General features: G+C 49.6%; 1 long non-coding RNA gene across 1 annotated transcript; it reads right to left on the bottom strand.

Annotated features, from left to right (window-relative positions):
* Nucleotides 1–378: 378 nt before the first annotated feature.
* On the bottom strand, nucleotides 379–14,965 carry LOC131914902 (uncharacterized). Its single transcript, XR_009380218.1, has 4 exons — nucleotides 14,708–14,965; nucleotides 3,948–4,136; nucleotides 3,062–3,223; nucleotides 379–652 (listed from the first exon to the last, which is right to left on the bottom strand). It is a non-coding gene; the product is annotated as an uncharacterized LOC131914902 (long non-coding RNA).
* Nucleotides 14,966–18,484: the final 3,519 nt, after the last annotated feature.

The following is an 18,484-nucleotide window of genomic DNA, read 5'->3' as shown; positions in this document are numbered from 1 at the left end:
TAGCCAGGCTGCAGCCCAATTAGAACACTGCTCAGCTTTGAGGAGCCGGAATGCCTGCCAACGGAGACTCCTGTTCGAGCCCTAATTACCGCTTGATGGAATGAATAAAGACTGTTTTTTTCCTACGTTTTACTTACAGAGTTGCTGATGTGGTGAACGCAGGGAAGAAATGTCTTTTTCCTTTGAGAGATTAAAAGCTAAGTGCCTCAGTGACCCAACCAAGTTGCTGTCTCAGCGACACTTTCTCTCCTGCACTGGCCTAGCCGTTTGAACGGTCTGGAGACAGACGGAAGGCTCCCCCGGACCCTTTCTGTACTTCCCGCTTTATCGGAGTCAGGGTGGGAAACACCTTACCACCTTGACCATCTAGTCCGGCTGATTAAAAAAGAACATTTATTGAGCATCTGCTGTTACTGGATCTTTCTGTCTCTGTACTGGTGTCCTCACAGCGACATGGCTACCTTGCCCAGTGGGGCGGCGTGTCTGAGAGTTGATAAATATTTTTTCTAAGGTCTCACAGCTGGCAGGTAGCAGAAGAGCAGTTTGAACCCGGCCTTCTGATGCTGAGGCAGGTCTTTCTTCGGCAGCCCTGGGGACACCTTAGAGACCTGCTTGGTCTACGCAAGCTTGGAGGATGCAACCAGTTGTTTGCCTTAATGATTAATGGAGAAGAGAACGTAGTTGTTAGTTTCTGCTGCATAGCAAACCACCCAGGAACTTGGTGGTGTAAAAACACACTTGATTGTTTTTTTGTGGCCCTGAGTTAGCTAAACGGCTCTAGTGGTCTAGACTGGATTGGCTGGGGATGGCTACCTTGGGATGACCTCATGTGGTTTCAGCTGGGTAAGGGCCTGCCATCTTCCAGGAGGCTGGCTGCAGCTTGGTCCTTACCTTCTACACATCTCATATTACGTATGGTGGTTCCTTGTTCCTCATGAATGTGCTTCTGATGGCTAAGCTCTGTCTCATTCTTTTGTGGTGGGAGAACTTCATAGCTCAAAAAGAAGGCCGGCATCATTTTATTGAATTAATGTTCTCATTAAGTGTATATAACATATTTTGGTCATGCCCCCCCTTACCCTCCCTTGTCCTCCTCCCACTTCCATGGACCTCCCCCCTCTCCTGGCTCATTCCCCTTCTAGTTTTATGTCTTTTTGTTTATTTGTTTGTTTTTGTTGTTTTGAGACAAGGTTTCTCTGTGTAACAGCCTTGGCTGTCCTGGAACTCACTCTGTAGACCAGGCTGGCTTTGAACTCACAGAGATCTGCCTGCCTCTGCTTCCTGAGTGCTGGGATTAAGGGCATGTGCCGCCACTGCCTGCTGTTTTATGACTTTTTAAAAACTATGAGCCAGTGATTTTTTTAAGACTGATTTATTTTTATATCCATGCTGTTTTGCCTGCGTGTGTGTGTGTGTGTGTATACGCACGCACATACATATATATACCTTGTCTGTGTCTGGTGCCTATGAAGAGAGAAGAGAGTGTCAAATACTCTGGAATTGGAGTTGCAGTTGCTTACAGGAGCATGGGTGAGGGTTATTTCAGGAGCATGGGCACATTACTAGTGACTGTTCTGAAAAAAGTCTTCTCATCCTTGAAAAACCATTACCCCAATGCAGACTTACATCTATCCTCTTCATGTCTGTGAATGTCTGAGGGGGTCAAAGGAAATGCCAAGCCCAGATCCAATGATGGGATGATAGGCTTCTGCTGTTGGAAGGAGGACTCAGAAGCTCCATACCACAGGGGAGTACCAATGTTGGAAGACTTTATTCTGTAAACCAAGGGCTGGCATATCTTTTATCTGTACAGGAAGTCACTAAGCGTGGTCCAGATAGATGTCTCAAGTGGTTTGAATTTTTTGCTTTTTGTTTGTTTTATAACAGGCAGAGAATGAAAAAAAAAGTTATCAAATCTTCCTTTGGCAATCTGTCCAGGTTCTCATCACCAGCTAGATTCTTATTGCCCAGGAGCAGCTGCTTTAGGTGCCTCAGAGATGATGTATGGAGTTTGTGGTGGAGAAGGGCCCTGTCTGCTTCAAGGATAGCCTCAAGGATTAAGGAGGGGACAGTTTGGACTAGAGACCTTTTTCCATGACCACAGTGCTCTAGATTCTCTGCTTAAACCTACTATGGTTCCTCCACAACCTAGGGAATGCTTACCAGAGGGCTGTAGGCCTTTATAGTTGTTCGGAAGCCCAGGCCAGTGATGGAGGCTGACCTGCTTGCTGGTTCTAGCTCAGGTTCCATATTCCCAGCCCTCACCCTCTCCTTGTGCTGCTAAAGCCCCAAGTAATAGATCTTTAAAGCAGTTACTCTTGGAATCAGGGTTTGGGGTCAGTCTGACCCAGGATACCTGCTCTGAGTTTTCTTGGGTTGTGGGCCCTCTGGCCTAGAATCTAGGTGGCTCTGGATCCTCCCTTCCCACAAGAAGAGCAAAGAGTGATAGATGATCTAGACATCTGGAACCTCTGATCCCCCCATCATTCCCCTTGTACCCCCTTAAGTGATGTACCCTTGAAGCAGGCTGGAAACAGTACTTGGGAACCTTAGCCCGGGGCCCAGGACCCAAAGGACAGGGCTGTTATTTATCAGCTGGGTTTAGGTCCTCATCACTGTGGTCTTGAGCAGGGCCTGACTCAGGTGATGTGTTCCAGAAGTGACCTTGCCCTCTGACCTCTGCTGTGCAGGGATAAAGACCTCTGCTGGAATGGCGCGGGTGGGGTGGGTGGGTAGTACTGGCAACTCTGGTTCAGATGTGAGTGGGAGAAATGAGGTCCTCACTGTGGAGGCCCTGGAGCCCGTGTCCTTTACCCTTAGATAAATAAGCCCTGCACTTTGCTCCACCTCCCCAGTGGGAACTGTGGTTCCTCCCTCCACACCCCCCCAAAGTCAGCCTTTCAACCCGGCTGACTCTGGCTGCACTGTCAGCCTTTACAGTCCCATTACATCAAGAAGTAAAAAACGTAAAAGGGCTTTATGAGGGTGTTTTTTTTTTTTTTTTTCCCTATTCAGTCTTAAAGCTTTTTTTTTTTTTCCCTCCAAATTAAACAAATGTTACCTTCAGCTTTGTTGCCTGTGTGGCAGTCTTCTAGAAGGAGTGCCTCAGGCGAACCCAGGGCAAGTGGGGTTTCCCAGTCTCAGGGGCACCTGGAGAGGCCACCTGCTTCCCTCCACTCCCTGATCAGAGGTGCCAGTCCTGGCTTGGAGCCTGGGTTCAGAGCTGCAGAATACAGACCCCATTCAGCAGCATGGAGCCAAAGTTTCGGGGCTGCCCCCACCCCAGGGACTCCAAGGACTCTGGGCACTCAGACGCTTCCAAGTAGCAGGCAGAGTGCTGTCTGGACAGTGAAACGAAGGAGGCCGTGCCTTGCTTCTCAGCTTCAAAGAGGTCAGTGACCCTTACACATCTGAGAGCTCTTGAGACCCAGTCCAGCCCCCTCAATTTAGACAAAAAGAAAGTGAGTCCAGATGGGGCGAGTGACTTGAATCAAGTCACACAACATGTTAGTGACTTCTTGTTTAAAGACAAAGCCTCCATGTTCCAAGGGAAGGGGACAGTAACAAGGAGGGAATAGCCTCTGTTTGCAAGTCATTTGCAAGCAGCTTGACTCTTGATTGTAGCTTTGTTTGTGCATGTGTGCTTGTGTGTGTGTGTGTTTATGTGTTTAAAGTTGGACTTACTCCCAGAAATAAGGTGACTGAGATGATGAGCAAAATAAATAAGGAATAAACAGACTCAATCTCTGTGTGTGTGTGTGTGGGGGGCGGGGGGCATAGAAAGTAAAACGTGGCTGAGTTGGGGCTCAGAACCACAGGCTAGCACAGTGAAGGCCTGACTATGTATGTGCTCCTTGGCCACCTTAATGAGACAGGAAAAGAATGGCATTTCACACTAAAAAGCGAGGGGTGGGGTGGTGGGGTGTGTGTGTGGACTGGTTTGTTACCTGGTACCACGTGGCTTGGGACTTGCCCTTCTCTTTGAATAGGGGACTTGGAGGATTGAGATGGAACCTTCATGGCCCGGCTTTCCCTCCATTTAGTTACTTCTTCATCCATCTGTTCCTTCTGCAATGCTGGTTGGTGTGTTAATGGCTTTTCTTATTGTTGTGACCAAATACATGCCGAGAAGCAACCTAAGGAAAGAAGGAAGGTTCTATTTTGGTTTTTAGTTCAAGAGGATATTGTCCTCACAGGAAAGGCATGGCTGGCAGGAGCATGGGGTGGCTGGTCACACTGTCTTCCTAGTCAGGAAGCATGGTGGTCGGGACTAGAAGTGAGGCCAGGCTAAGAAGCCATAGTTTTTACTGCCTGGGCCAGTGTCTGTCAGTTAATAAACATAACCTACAGGACTTGATTAGCACCAGTGGCTTCTCCCAGGCCAGCATCCGGTTGAGGATGCACTGGGTCCTGTATGGCAATGGATAGTGGGCAGTACGGGGACCACTTGAGGAAGATGCTGACTTAGCATCTCATAGGTTTTTTTTCCATAGGCCAGTCTCATTGTGGCCCTTTTGGGTCGGGCATTGGTTTACACATTCGTTTTGCAGATGTGCAGACCAGCTCAGAGAAGTAGAAGAGCAAGGGGCTGGGGATATGCCGCGTGGGCAAGAGCGCTTGCTTAAGCATGAGACCCTGAGTTCAAATCCCCAGGATCTTCATGATAAGCCAGGCATGGCTGTGTGTGCACAACCCCAGCATTGTAGGGTAGAGACAGGCAGATGCTGAGAGCTTGGGATCCAGTCAGTCTAGCCAAAAGAGTGGGCTTCCGGTTTAGTGAGAGACCCTTCCTGGAGCCAAAGAAACAATGAGGAAGACATGGGATGCCCTCCTCTGGCGTCCACATGGTTGATATGGTGCATGCAACACACACACACACACGGGAGAGAGAATGAACAAGCTTTACGGTTGACAGAGAAGGTGGTGAACCTAGGACTACCCAGCCCAGAGCCCCCCCAGTCCTGGTTGAAGGCATGGTGACATAGCAGTGTCATTGCGTTTCCTAACCAACCACCTCATTGTTAGTGTCTTACTGACACGTGAATATATCCACTGTGGTTAATGCTGGCTCTTACAACTGAGGCCTGAAAATAGACGAGGCGGGGCTGGGAGGCTGGGTCTGTTTTTTCCCATGGGGATCAGCAGGGCTGAGATCACTGTCAGGCTGAGAGCCACTGGCAGATGTGCCCCGTGCAGAAATGCTTTTTGATTCGCTTGGAAATGACTGAATGCCTGTAGACAGGGCAGGCATTTCCAGCTGTGCCACAGACCCACTGTCCCACTGTCCCAGACCTGGTAGGTCCTGCTTATTTTCTGACCGTCCGAGAGCACAGTTCTGCCCATCTCTCCTCAATTCTGTGTACAGTGACATCAGGTTGCATGTGTGTAATTGACCATTTCGGGGTCTTCACACCATGGAAATCAGTAGACACTGCACATAAATTTAATTTAGTTGCTTCAGTTTTCGAGGTGTCGTTTACCTGCATACAGCTGCCTTGGGGCTCTCTTTCAGCTCTCCTTCTCTTCAATTTGTCTGAGCCATGTTCACCGAGACTGGTTTATTTAATTCCATTTCATTTACGTCTCATGACATTGACCTTGTCACTAAGATAAAGGAACTCAAGCTGATGGGTGGAACACTGAGTGTGGGTTCAGAGATGTGCCCATTGCCTTTTGACAGATTAGCTCCTTGGTTTCCAGTTGGGCAGGAGTCACCCTCCAGGGCATGTTAGCAAGATAGATCTGAAGGTTTTTTTTTTTTTTTTTTTGTGTGTGTGTGTGTGTGTGTGTACCTCAAGTGTTATTCCTCAGGTGTTGTCCACCTTGTATTTTGAGAGAGCCTTTCTGGGTGAGCTTGCTAAGCTGGCTAGGCTGGGTGGGTGGTCTGGGATCCACTTGGCTCTACTTCCTAAACAAGCGATTACAAACCTTGCTACCAGGCCTGACTTTTTTTTTAATGACCAGGGGTTCTGGGGATCAAATTCAGGCCCTCCTGCCTGCATGGCCAGGACTTACTGACTGAGCCATCTCCCCAGCCCCTGAAGACATTTCTTTACTGACACAGTTGGAAGTGCTTCTGCTGGCATTTAAGGAAAGGCCAGGCACGCTGCTGAGCGCTCTATGTGCTAGGACGGTCCTATAGAATTGGGCCCCAGGGTCAGCGGTGTGGACGGTAGGGCCCTGGCTTGCTGGTGCCGCCCCAGAACACACAAGAGGTGAAACTCAAGGCAGCACCATCCGCCTGGGGCAGGAGAGGCAAGCTGGTTGCTGAGGGGGTTATACAGGGGGCTGAACGGGCAGCTTTCAGCCCACACTGGACTTGTGTGCAGACTTGGGGACTCATAATGAGACAGGGGTGGTGACAGTCACCTCAAGCAGGGGGAACTGTGGTCTAAAGACAAAGAACTTAGGACAATTGATTTCTTTCTCCCTTCCCTCTCTTCCCCTTCTCTCTCCTTCCTTCCCTCCTTTCTTCCCTCCTTCTCTCCTTCCTTTTTACCTTTTCTCTCCCTCTCTCCCTCCCTCCCTTCCTCCCTCCCTCCCTTCCTCCCTCCCTCCCTCCCTCCCTCCCTCCCTTCCTTTCTCCCTTTCCTCTCTTTCCTTCCTCCCTTCCTCCCTCCCTCCCTCCCTCCCTCCCTCCCTCCCTCCCTCCCTCCCTTCCTCTCTTCCTCCCTCCCTCCCTCCCTCCCTTCCTTCCTTCCTTCCTTCCTTCCTTCCTTCCTTCCTTCCTTCCTTCCTTCCTTCCTTTCTGACAGGGTCTCATGTAGCCCAGGTTGACTTCAAACTCCCTATATAGCCAGGGATAATCTTGAACTTCTGATCCTTCTGCCTCCACCTCCTGGGTGCTGTGATTATGGGCATGCACCACTGTGCCCACTGTGAGAGAATTTCATAGGAAAAAGAAAAATATAGGGAGATGATCAGCAGGAAGAGCCCCTTTCCCAGAGAGGGACCATGGATGTCCGTTAGCCTGTAATCCAGAGCTAGAGAAAATGTAGTCAGGATCTAGATCAAGTCTGTGTGGTGGTGCATGCCTGTAATCCCAACACTCAGAAGATGGAGGCTGGCTGGAGGTTTGAGGCTTGAAAGATAGCCTGAGCTACACAGCCAGACCCTGTTTCAAACAACCAACGAGCCCAGGTGGGAAGTTAGAGTGCAGCCTCAGTGAGTGACGCTAGGTTTGTGTTATCAGAATGAGTGAGAGTGTTAATAATAAAAAACAAGTCTGTAGAGCAAGTTCTGGGATAGTCAGGGCTACACAGAGATATAAACAAAACAAAAACCAACACGTTTGGCCAGATCTTGCTCCAGACTTAATTATAGTGTCCAGGAGTGGGACCCTGAAGATGGACTTATAAAACATACCCAAGTGATGGCAATGACCAGTCATGTGTGGGGAGCCCTGGAGGAGTAGGGGAGCATTCTATTTGTTGGTGAGGGCTGCTGACCTTGCGCCGAATACTGAAGGAGGTAGGGAATCGACACTCATTCATGGCACACACTGGGAGGATCACTGCTGAGGTGGGAACAGGCCTCCCGCTCCCAGGCTACACAGAACAGAATTAGGTCCTATGACAAAACCTATCTGAGGCTCATTTCCTTCAAGTATTAAATAAGTACAGAGTGCTCAGCGTCCAGAGTGTCTTTGAGGGCGCCCGAGAGAAAAAACGTGCAAACCACAAAGTCTCTAGCTTAGCATTGGGCCTGGCAAGTTCTCCACTGTAGCCTGCCACCCGGGGCTCTTTTGAAATGTTTCAGTGCTGGGGTAGAACCCAAGGCCTTCACAGGCTCACCTTCCTAGAGAGCCACAACCCACACTCCCCGTCAGTCTCAGCCCTCAATGGTGCAAGAGGTTCTTCTCTCAGTTTCCTAGCTCTGGGGAATGCTGAGGTAAGGGACACTCAGTGCTAGTCTTCATCAGAAAACTCAGCATGGTGGGGAGGGCGGTGTGAAAAGGCTACTCTTTTGTGTATGGAACACCAAGGCTCACTGAGCACAGAATGGCCCAGAACAATTGGATGCCTACTCTCCGTGGGCCTTGGTGAGGAAGGGGGTGGTCTTTAGTAAGAAAACTGCCTAGAGCTGCAGTTCTCAACCTGTAGGTCATGACCCTTTTGGGAGTCAAATGACCCTTCCACAGCGGTTGCATATCAGATATCCTGCATATCACATATTTACATTATGATTCATAACTGTAGCAACATTACAGTTATGAAGTAGCGAGGAAATAATGTTATGGTTGGAGGTCACCACAACATGAAGAACTGTCTTAAAGGATCACAGCATTAGGAAAGGTTGAGAACCGCTGACTTAGAGTGTGCTCTGAGGGAGGTAGCAGGATTTCACAGGATGAATGAAACTGAAGCCAGACAAGGCAGTAATAGCTAAAGTATGGGTCTGGGGGTTGCTTTGTTCCCCTGGAGTCTCCAGGGCTGTGTTCCTGTCAGAGCTGCTCCTCTTTCCTCCCCTCCTGGTGAAAGGCACACATCAGGGCAGATGCTTGAAGGTTCATCTGCTTGGCGCTTGATTTATTCTTCAAACCTTCGGTAACTGATTTCCAGTCTCATAAAATATTAAATACATCCATATATTGAATATCACATTTTGATACGTTTTCACGCCTCATTTGCCACTGAAGTCAAGGACAGATTCACATTTTTCATGGCATGGGGCCCAGATTTGTCTGCGTACGATGGTTTATGGTATACCCTCACACACCCTTCCACGCAGACCATATTCCTCAGGGTCTCACTTGAGCAGCCACGCTGACAGCACACTTGGCATGGACCATGGCGGGCCCAGGGCAGAAGGGCCACATACATCATCCTGGGCAAGTTATTTACATACCACTGTAAACATTTGTGAAAGGACAAGGTCTCTGCCAGACAGTGACCGAGACGGTAGCTGGGCTTGAGGGGAAAGGCTTGGTTTCCTGCAGGCCAGGACATAGTCATCTCTTCCGACCCTTTGTACTCCCACACCCTCCTGGTTTAGTGAGCACCTAGGCACTGGGAACTTTAGGATGAAGACTCATTGCCTCACGTCTCACCCCCCGCCCCCCAAAGTGGAGGTAGGCCAACCCCCCAGATGTGGGGTGAAGATTGACAGGTAACTGGGAAGAGTTCACAGGACGACTAGCTCTTCATGGAGCCAGGTGCTGTCTAGGTGTGCATGGGCAGAAGGCATGGGGCACCAGGGCAGCAACAGTGTGTGCTGATGAGGTATGGCATGAGTGACGGGAGGTGAGGACCTGTTTCTAAGGTGGAGATGCTTGGAGTGGCATGATGAGAGGGCTCGGGGAGGGTCCCAGAAAGAGTTGGGTCAGGGCGGGAGTTAAGGGCCAGGCATGTAGTGTCCTGGAAGACTCAGGATAAAGGGATTTTGTCTGTACCTCATAGATGTTGAGACAGCATTGTACAGGAGAGTATGGCTGTGAGCGGGCAAGACAGAGGCAAGGGGCAATATGGCTGCTTCAGCAGCAGGATTGGGGTGGGAAAAGGTAATTGATGGGATCTAGATCCAGAAGAGTGTGGGCGTGAGATCGGAGGCTCACTTGGGCAGAGAAGCAGCCAAGACTGTGGGCTCAGATGACGACAGTCACAGTCCTGTCAGAAGAGCAGAAGGCACGTGACAGGAAGAGAGCTGGGAAACGCAGGCATTTATGGACCAGGCTAGGGAAGGAACCAAGAAGCTGACTGATGAATAACCAGAGAGCTAGAGAAAAAACACAACCAAGTACATGCACAGTCAGGGGCAGTCCTGAGGACGGAAGAGGTGGGGGCAGATGCCAGGTGCTGAGAGGGGCGACTTCCGTACTTCAGTGAGGATAGAAGTGTCTGCTTCCCAGAGAGGTGGCAACAGAGGGGTGCATCATCCTCCAAGTGTTGGAGGAGGGGGCGGGGCTGGGGCTCAGAGGCAGCTGTAGGAGGTTTTGGAGCATGGAGGGTCAAGGTCAAAGTGGAATGGTAGGAGCTTCATCTGGAATGGATGTGCAAGGTCAGAGGAAGGAAGAAACAGGATGAGGGAGCCCGAGAAGAAACCACTACAGCATGCTGCCAGCCCAGGATGAGGTAGTGGGTTTAGCAAAGGAGACAGCTGGGGGGCAGGATAAGGGAAGGCTAGTTAGGGCTCAAAGCCACCAAGCTAAAGGGGGGCATATGACAGAACATCAAGGCCAGTTCTTCCTGGCACACTTCTGGGAGCCTGTAGACTCTGGGTCCTGTGTGTGTATGTATGTATGTGTTCCAGGATAAATGCTATTCTAAGTCACACACTAGTTTCTGCTCTTTCTACTGAGAGATGACCTTGGTCATGATCCTCACTAAGACTCTAAGACTTCTTCCTCGTGGTGAAGTTATAACTCTCCTAAGTCAGGAGAGTCCCAGAAAGTCCTGCACCAATGGTGATACACCTGGTGGGTTTTTGCCTGTGGTCTTCATAGCCATCAAGACCTGTGTCTCCCAAGACCCAGGAGGTGCTCTCAGAAGCTGCCCCTGCTGTCACTGGTCCTGCCCTGAGTCCCTTGCCTTAAGCCCCTGGAAGTCATAGTCTGTGCTGACCTTGGATGCTCCCATCTCAAGGTTGGAGGGCCTGGTTGGATGGCAGCCTGTGGACAAGGAAGTGACCTGCCAGCAGGAGCCTTTTCTTCTCCTTCCTCTCCCATTCCCAGCCATTCTGCAACCCACTGGCAGGGAGATTATTGAATCTGATTTGTTGGAGTACAATAGCAGATTGATTTTGTAGCCACAAGCGCCTGTGACAAATTCCTAGTGAAGTTTGGATGGCACAATTGTGAGGTAATGACATTTTAATTATGTGTCGGATTTAGTCTGGCTGCATTTAGAGGCCTGGGGTAGAGGGCCAACCCTGGAGTGCACTCTGCTCCTCCTGTTCTCTTCAGCCAGTGCCTCGGCTCCCTGCTCGGAGATCTTGGTTTGAGGTGAAGTTCAAGGTAGCTTGGAGCTTAAGCGGGATTCGGATCTTTTCATCTTGCCGGCGCATTGTGGACCTGTCCTTGCCCCATCTCTCTCTCCATGCTTCGCATGGTTATTGCTTGTACTTTAGCATTTCTACTGTCCGACCCTCTTCTCTGTTCCATTTCCCCCTCTATCCCACCTCTACTCAACAACTGTGTGATTTGGAGCAAGCCGCTTACCCTCACCGAGCAGAGCACGGTCTCTTCACAGAGAAGGCGGTAGACTCATTGGTTAGTGTGAATGCTGTACCTCCTTAGATCTGCCCCTCTTTCCTCTCTCTCTCTCTCTCTCTCTCTCTCTCTCTCTCTCTCTCTCTCTCTCTCTCTCTCTCTTTCTCTCTCTCTCTCCTCTCTCTCCCTCCCTCCCTCCCTCCCTCCCTCCCTCTCTCTCCCCTCACCCTCCAGTTGTGTTTTGATGATCAGCCCTCACTAGAGCCAGGTGTCAGCACTGGGTACCCTAGCAGGAATTTCCCCCTGGATAGTAGTGGTGGGGGCCCAGGCTGCCTTTTGTGATTCTGGAGTCCTCCAAAGGAGATGGATAGAGTGAGGAACCAACCTGCTCCCCTCCCCCAGAACAGCCAAGTAATTGAAGAAAACATGAATGTTAATGATGCATTTAGCATTTGGAAGTTAGAGGGGTGATTAATATGTTGTAAGTTGTATATTAACACCTTCACAGTGGCATAATGAAGACAAAATACACTCACTTGGAGATGAGATTGTTTGTTCTTGTGTGCAGGCGCCTGTTTGCCAGCCCCTTAAGCCAAGGAAGAGGCGGTGCTGCTGTGTGTGTGTGGGGGGGTGGGGGTGGGGGGGGTGGGGGTGGGGGGTGGGGAGGGCAGGCAGAAGACGGTGGAGGAAGAGTTTGCTGGCATTGTGATTTCTGCTGAGGACCACGCTTGTCCTCACCTATCTGTGCTAGATGGAAGATGGTGAAGGGCAGTGGAGTCATATAGGATGTGCAGAAGAATCAGGATTCGGGGGCGGGGGGGGGCAAGGCATGGTCATCCAGGACCACCATGCCTGGAAGATACTGTGGCATACTCCCTGTGGTCTGTGATTATGGGTCTCCATCAATGACTGGGGTAGGAGGGAGTGGAAGGAAGGAAGGAAGGATGGGGGAGACAGGCATACTACAGGACTGCGAGCTTCCAGGGACTCAGGAGATAGGCCCAGGATTTGTCTGTGGGCACTTGTCAAGTCTTCTCTCAGCCCTGGGTATCCTTGAGATAAGCTGTGTTTGGTGTTGTAGGCCTGGGCCAAGCCAAGTACACTCATGCTGGGACGCTTGCCCAGCTGGTTCCAGTTTCATGTCCATGTTCACTTAGATCATTTAGGCTAGAACCTCAAGGTCACATCATGTCACAGCAGGAAGAATCTGAAAAGAGCATCAGGTCCAAGTCTGATCATTCTCCATTGAAACTGGGGCCAGGAATGGAACAGACTGATTTGCTGACAGCTTGAAGTAGAGCCGGGAGTGGTTCGCTCACATCTGGTGCTCCTCAGCACCTAGATCAGGGTACTGGGACTTAGGGGCCATGGCTACTTGCTACTTAGTGGCTTCTTGGACTCAGGTGTTCAGGTTGCTGCAAAGGACTTCACACCAAGAGTTCCAAAGCGTGGAAGAACAGACTGTGGTCAGATTTCAATCCCAGTTAGGACTCTCTAGGCCGTCACAGCTGCATGCATCATGCAGGGATAGCATCCGGTGTGTTACATCATTGTCAGGACCCTGTGTGCACACACTCAGACGTGATTAGAAACAATATGTGTGTAGACACCAAGTACAGTTCCTAGCACAGAACATGAGAAGCACTCAGAAGGTGACGGTTATGGGCTGGGGAGATGGCTCAGTGAGTAAGAGAACCTGCTACCTGGACTTGGACCTGACTTAGGATCTCAGCATCCATGTAAAAAAAAATATACTGGGCATGCCTATGCATACCTATAACCCCAGAACTGGGAGGGGCAGAGACGAGGATACTGGGAGCTACCTGGGTAGCCAGGCAGCCTAGCTGAAAAGGTGAGCTTCCAGTTCAATGAGAGACCATGTCTCAAGGCGGAAAGGTAGAGAAGGAGAGAAGATGCCTGACATCCTCCTCTGGCCTCTGCGTGCGCATAGGTGCACACACCCACACACTCACATGCATAGACCCCCCCCCCCCCCCACACACACAGATGATAGTTCTGATAGTATAGGGAGGAAAGCGGCCAGCAGTGGCCTGTGACCTATGGCTGCTGTGGCCTCCTAGGACTGCATGAATCTTTTCCGGGACTTACCATTCCTCTCCCTTCTCCATCTGCCTTCTCCCTAGTGATCCAGAAAGGATAGAAGAGGCACTCTCTGAGGGAAGTGTGGAGCCTCTAGCTCTGAGAGGGAGCAGCCATTGGATCCGAGGGGCTGTTACTATTACCATTATCAGTGTCTTAGTTGTTATTTCTACTGCTGTGAAGAAACACTATGACCAAGGCAACTTAGAAAGCATTTAGCTGGGAGCTTGCTTACAGTTTCAGGGGTTAGTCCTTGACCCTTGTGGCCGGAAGCACGGTGGCAGGCACGGTGCTGGAGCAACAGCTGAGAGCTTGCCTCTGACCCACAAGTTGGAGGCAGAAATAGAACACAACAGGCCTGGTGTGGGCTTTTGTAACTCCAAAGCCCCTCCCCAGTGACACACCTCCTCCAACAAGGCCACACCCCCTGATTCTTCCTAAGCAATTCCATTAACTGGGGACCAAACTTTCAAGTGTATGAGCCTGTGGGTGCCATTCTCGTTTAAACCACCACAATCAGCTTGGGGTCTCAGCCAGCATGCCCACATCCAACCTATCCTAGGGATTCAGCTGAGACAGCATGGACTGTGACATGTTTCCTTGTGGCCTACCACCCTGCCTGGGTCAGGCACCTACTGTGCGGGTCAGGCACTTATCCGTTGTCCTTGCTGCTGGAGTTTGCCTGCCTCCCCCACACTCTGTGACTTTTTTTCCTGGGGGCTCTTCACTACAGATAGGGCACCGAAGACAGACCAAATAAACAGCTATACATAAATCTACCCCAGTGAAGCCTTGAGCTAATTGGGATTGCTTATGGGAGCATGGCTGACTCCGAGATGGTCCCAAAGCCCACCTCGGCATGGGCGGCTGCTCATGAGAGCTCCATACGCAGAGCCCCAACCCCAAATTTCAGTCCGCTCATCTGGTTAGTGAGACCCTTCTCCCTAGAGTTCTGTTGCTTACATAACCTTGGGGATCAGTCTTATGAATCTCTCAGATCCAGGCACGTCCTGGGACTGTAGATTTCCCTTCATTTCCCAAGTCTTGTCTCCTGTCTCCTTTCAGGCTTATACCCCGTTTGACAGAGAGCTCAGCAAGGTCAGAGGTTATGTAGACATCCTTCTCTGGATGCTCCTTGCTGTGAGTCAGTTCTCCACCCCTGTGACAAACACCTGAAGAAACCATTTCAAACAATATTTTGACTCATGGTTTCAATCCAAAGTCTGCTGGTTCCTTTGCTTCAGACCTGAGGTGAGTCAGATCATCATGGTGGCCAAAGTATGTACAGGAGGAGGCTGCTCACTTCAGGCTGCCCAGAAGCGGATAAGCAGCATCCTTGTGCTTCAAGGCTCCCTCCCTTCCCGCCTTTTCATTCCAGCTGGGACGTTAGCCTCTTGGCTGGTCCCATGCACATTCAGGGCAGGTCTTCTCTCTTAGACAGTCATATCTTGATGCACCTACCCATGCACACTGAAAGTGCGCTTTCTCCTCTTAGGATTTCTCAATTGGGTTTGAACATAGATGAACTGCATGTTCTGACTCGGGCCTGGTGGATGTAGCCTAGAACAGATATAACAGCTCCTCATTCTCCAAGGTGAATCTTAGGTTTGCTTAGGAAGTATAGGGGTCTCCTAGTGATGTGGAATGACCCAGCTCCCCTCCTTGAGGAATTGTAACTTGGACCCTATTGTTGAAGGGAACTTTCTGGTAATCCTTGTTGCTGCCCTGTTTCCATGGAACCTACGCCATTCTTCTCCTAACTGGCTTCCATATTCTATCTTGTCCTATATCAGTTGCTACTGTAACCTACTTCCTGTAGACTCTTGGATGGTATGCTTGAATTGCAGGCACTGGCTAGTTTTATGTCAACTGGACATAAGCTGTATCATCAGAGAGGAGGGAACCTTGATTGGGAAAATGTTTCCATAGGATTGGGTTGTAGGCAGAAAAGCCGGTAAAGCATTTTTTTAATGAGTGATTGATGGCAGAGGGCCTAGCCCACTGTGGGTGGAACCATCCCTGGGCTGGTGGTCCTTGATTCTATAGAAAGCAGGCTGAACAAACCATAAGGAGCAAGCCAGTAAACAGCACCCCTCCATGGCCTCTGCGTCAGCACCTGCCTCCAGGTTCCTGCCCTTTTTAGGTTCCTGTCCTGACTGTCTTCAGTGATGAACTTCAATGTGGAAGTGCAATCCAAATAAACCCTTTCCTCCCCAAGTTGTTTTTGGTCATGGTGCTTCATCACAGCCGTAGTAATCCTAACTAGGATAACTGTACATCTTATCTAACTGTGAACTACACAATGGGTAATGTCTATACACAGTATACTTTAATAGAGTCCTAGTGACATTTTGTTAAATGGATTAATGGCTTCTTATCATATTTGTAGTGCAGAAATCTACTGGGCTGGTATATATCTCAGTCTTAGGTTGATTTTTCTGATTATGTTAGGTTCTCTGACAGCAAGGGTTTTATCAAGTATTTTTGGGTCCTCATAGTATTGGGCAAATAATGGTTAATGGTTAATTAATTCCTGATTGAATGCCTAAGGGTTTATTTTTTATGTCTTATTAAGACTTCTGAAGGAAGAAAAAAACTTACTAGTCTTGTCAAGGGGTGGCAATATTTGAAAGAATTGACTGAGCCTGATTCCCTGTGATGAAATGTGTAGCATGTGGGATTCCATAAGTAGAAATCTTGTTTTTCTGATCATTTCCTGACAGGCACTGATTACTTTAATGAAGGCAAAAGATCTCAGTTAAAGGGAATTATTAGACTTGACAATTGAAGTTGTAAATGTAGCCCTCATTAACGACTTGATTAATTTGGAGCTGCCTTCTGGTGGACAGTAGATGGCTTTGGGGCTTTGTCTGACAGAAAAAGAGGGAGGTCCCTGCTCATTCTAGGATAGAATGAGGCACAGAGGAGCTCCAAGCTTCCACCAGCTGTGAGGGTGTGGAGTCCTGTACGGGGCAGGGAACACATTGAGAGAGAGAAGGAAATTGGGGAAAGGAGATGATGCATGTGATGTGGACTAGAGTGTTCACATGAGAAAAATCATTTCCAGCCAACCACCTTTCTGGTAAGAGGCAATCTGTGTGTGAGTGGTGGGAGATGGGGGTCAGTAGGTGTGGGGGTCACTGGGGCTGGTCCCTGTTGTGAGAGCTCAGACTATGGAAACAATGAAGACACTGTCAGTGTGTGTATGGAGTGGGATTGAGAGAGGGACTTTCAGTTATCCCTGAACTCAGTCATATGCTTACCGACTGGCTGACCGTGGGTAAGTAGCATCTACTCTGTGTCTTTTTCTGTCCTGTGGGGCATCACAGTCCACACCTCTCTCTCATGTCCAAGAGAGACATGGCTCTCAGCTGGAACTAGAACCTAGGTCTTGTGAATTCCTCTCCCTGCTGCTGAGGGAAAGGATGCTGTCCATGTAGTTAGCTGATGTCGGTGAGCTTATGGAGACACAAAGCTCCAAAAATTATGCAGCCCACTATCTGTGTAGAGCTGATGTGTGAATGTGATCTGCAAGTCAAATAGCACAGAGAAAACTGACCAGGAGTGCGGGGTAGCATGTACATGGTGTGTGTGCATGCATGTGTGCAGGCGTGTATGCACTTGCACACATTGTTTATATTTACCTTGACTGTGCAGGAATGATTGGTACAGATCTCTGAATCAGAAGGCACATGGAGGAAAATACCCTATGTATTTCCACCCCAGAAATGCTAGGTCCCTGTGTGGAGGCTTCAGGTGCTGGGGCAGGAAGCCCCTGAGCTCTGAGGGGGCACTTGAGTGGTCCAAGGGGAGGGCTTTGCAGCCTATGGTCAGGTGAGGTGCACTCTCTGCTCTAACCTGCCCATTGTCTCATTGAAACATTGGACTGGTCCTGATAATCTTTTCAGCCAGATTGCCAGCTGGCCACAACTTCGGATTGGGGGGATCTGTGAACCTGGAGACATTATGTTCTGTGCCACTTTATGCCATGTAGTCTGTTTTCTCCCAGGAGTTTGGCTGGAACCTAAAGTTGTCAATCACTTTCTCTGTCCCTGGCTCCTGGCAATGAGCAGGCTCTGCCTATATCCTGGTTGGTTGCCTCTGTACCCCGTTCTCTCAGCTGTGCTTGGGAAAGGGCCCCGGTACGTCTATTCCGCATCCTGTGTTAACCATGAGCCTCTAAAAGCAGACCCGAGGTGGGGATTCTAGTGTAAGTGATAAATTGTTTGCGAGGCAGCCCTGCTGTCTAGCCTGACCGAGTAGCCAAGAGGTGAAAGGAGGTCAGGAAACGACAGAAAGGCAGAAGACAATAATTAAAGCGATGTGTAGCCAGGGCCAATCCCACCAGGGCATGGTGGAGAGGCTGGAAGGCATCTGAGACCAGGGTATCCCACTGGTCAGGGTTGCTTTATGTGGTTGCCCTATGTGTGAGTGCTGTGTGTTCCAGAGACCAGGAAGTTCCCCCAGGTGAGCCCCGGGGATCCATATCAGGATACCATCCATTACTGAGCATGAGGGATTGTGGGAGGGCCTTGACTTCTCTTGCTTACTCTGAGTCTACCTCCAGACCATACCTGCTTGTCTAGGCTGGGGTGAGGGCATTACTTGTGGGCTGTAACTCCACTTAGTGGACGGCAGCTGCCCTCTGAGTTCTAGAAGGTTCTGTCAGCTTTGCTTCTGGAGGAGGCTGGCAGTGTGATATGGCTTATTAGAGTCATGGACAGTGCACATTTATCAAAGATTTCCTGTGTGTCGACCACCATGTTAAGAGCCTCTCATGCATCTCTGTTGGTTCTTTCCAGATCCCACGATAACACAGAATTCCCATCTCTGAGTCCAGGTGTGGGCGCGTATTTACAGGGATATGTTTTACTTTTCTGAGGCAGAATGCAGTCTTCAATAAGACTCAAAATGGTCTCTTGGCCTCCTACAAGGTTAAGATTAAGAGTCTGTTAGCACTGAGAACAGCTTGTGCCTTGTTTGTTTCTCGTGTTTTCAGTGCCTCGCTCAGTCTCTGGCGCCGAGTAGGTACTTCATAACAACTGTCAATGAAAGGTGATTAAGACACTAACAGTTTGCGGATGGGGCAAGTTCTCAATGAAGACGTGCATAGCCCTGCGGGAAATTTCTGGTTTAATTTCTTTGATAAATATCTATTGCATTCTCACTGTGTGTCAGGGAGTATGGTATCATTATAACAGGTGCTACCTCTGCTGCTACCAACTACCGCTTACAGGA

The sequence above is a fragment of the Peromyscus eremicus genome, chromosome 7 (assembly GCF_949786415.1).
Source record: "Peromyscus eremicus chromosome 7, PerEre_H2_v1, whole genome shotgun sequence".
Classification (NCBI taxonomy): Eukaryota; Metazoa; Chordata; class Mammalia; order Rodentia; family Cricetidae; genus Peromyscus; species Peromyscus eremicus.
Note: the sequence above shows the minus strand (reverse complement) of the source record. Positions and strands in the feature narration are given on the sequence as shown.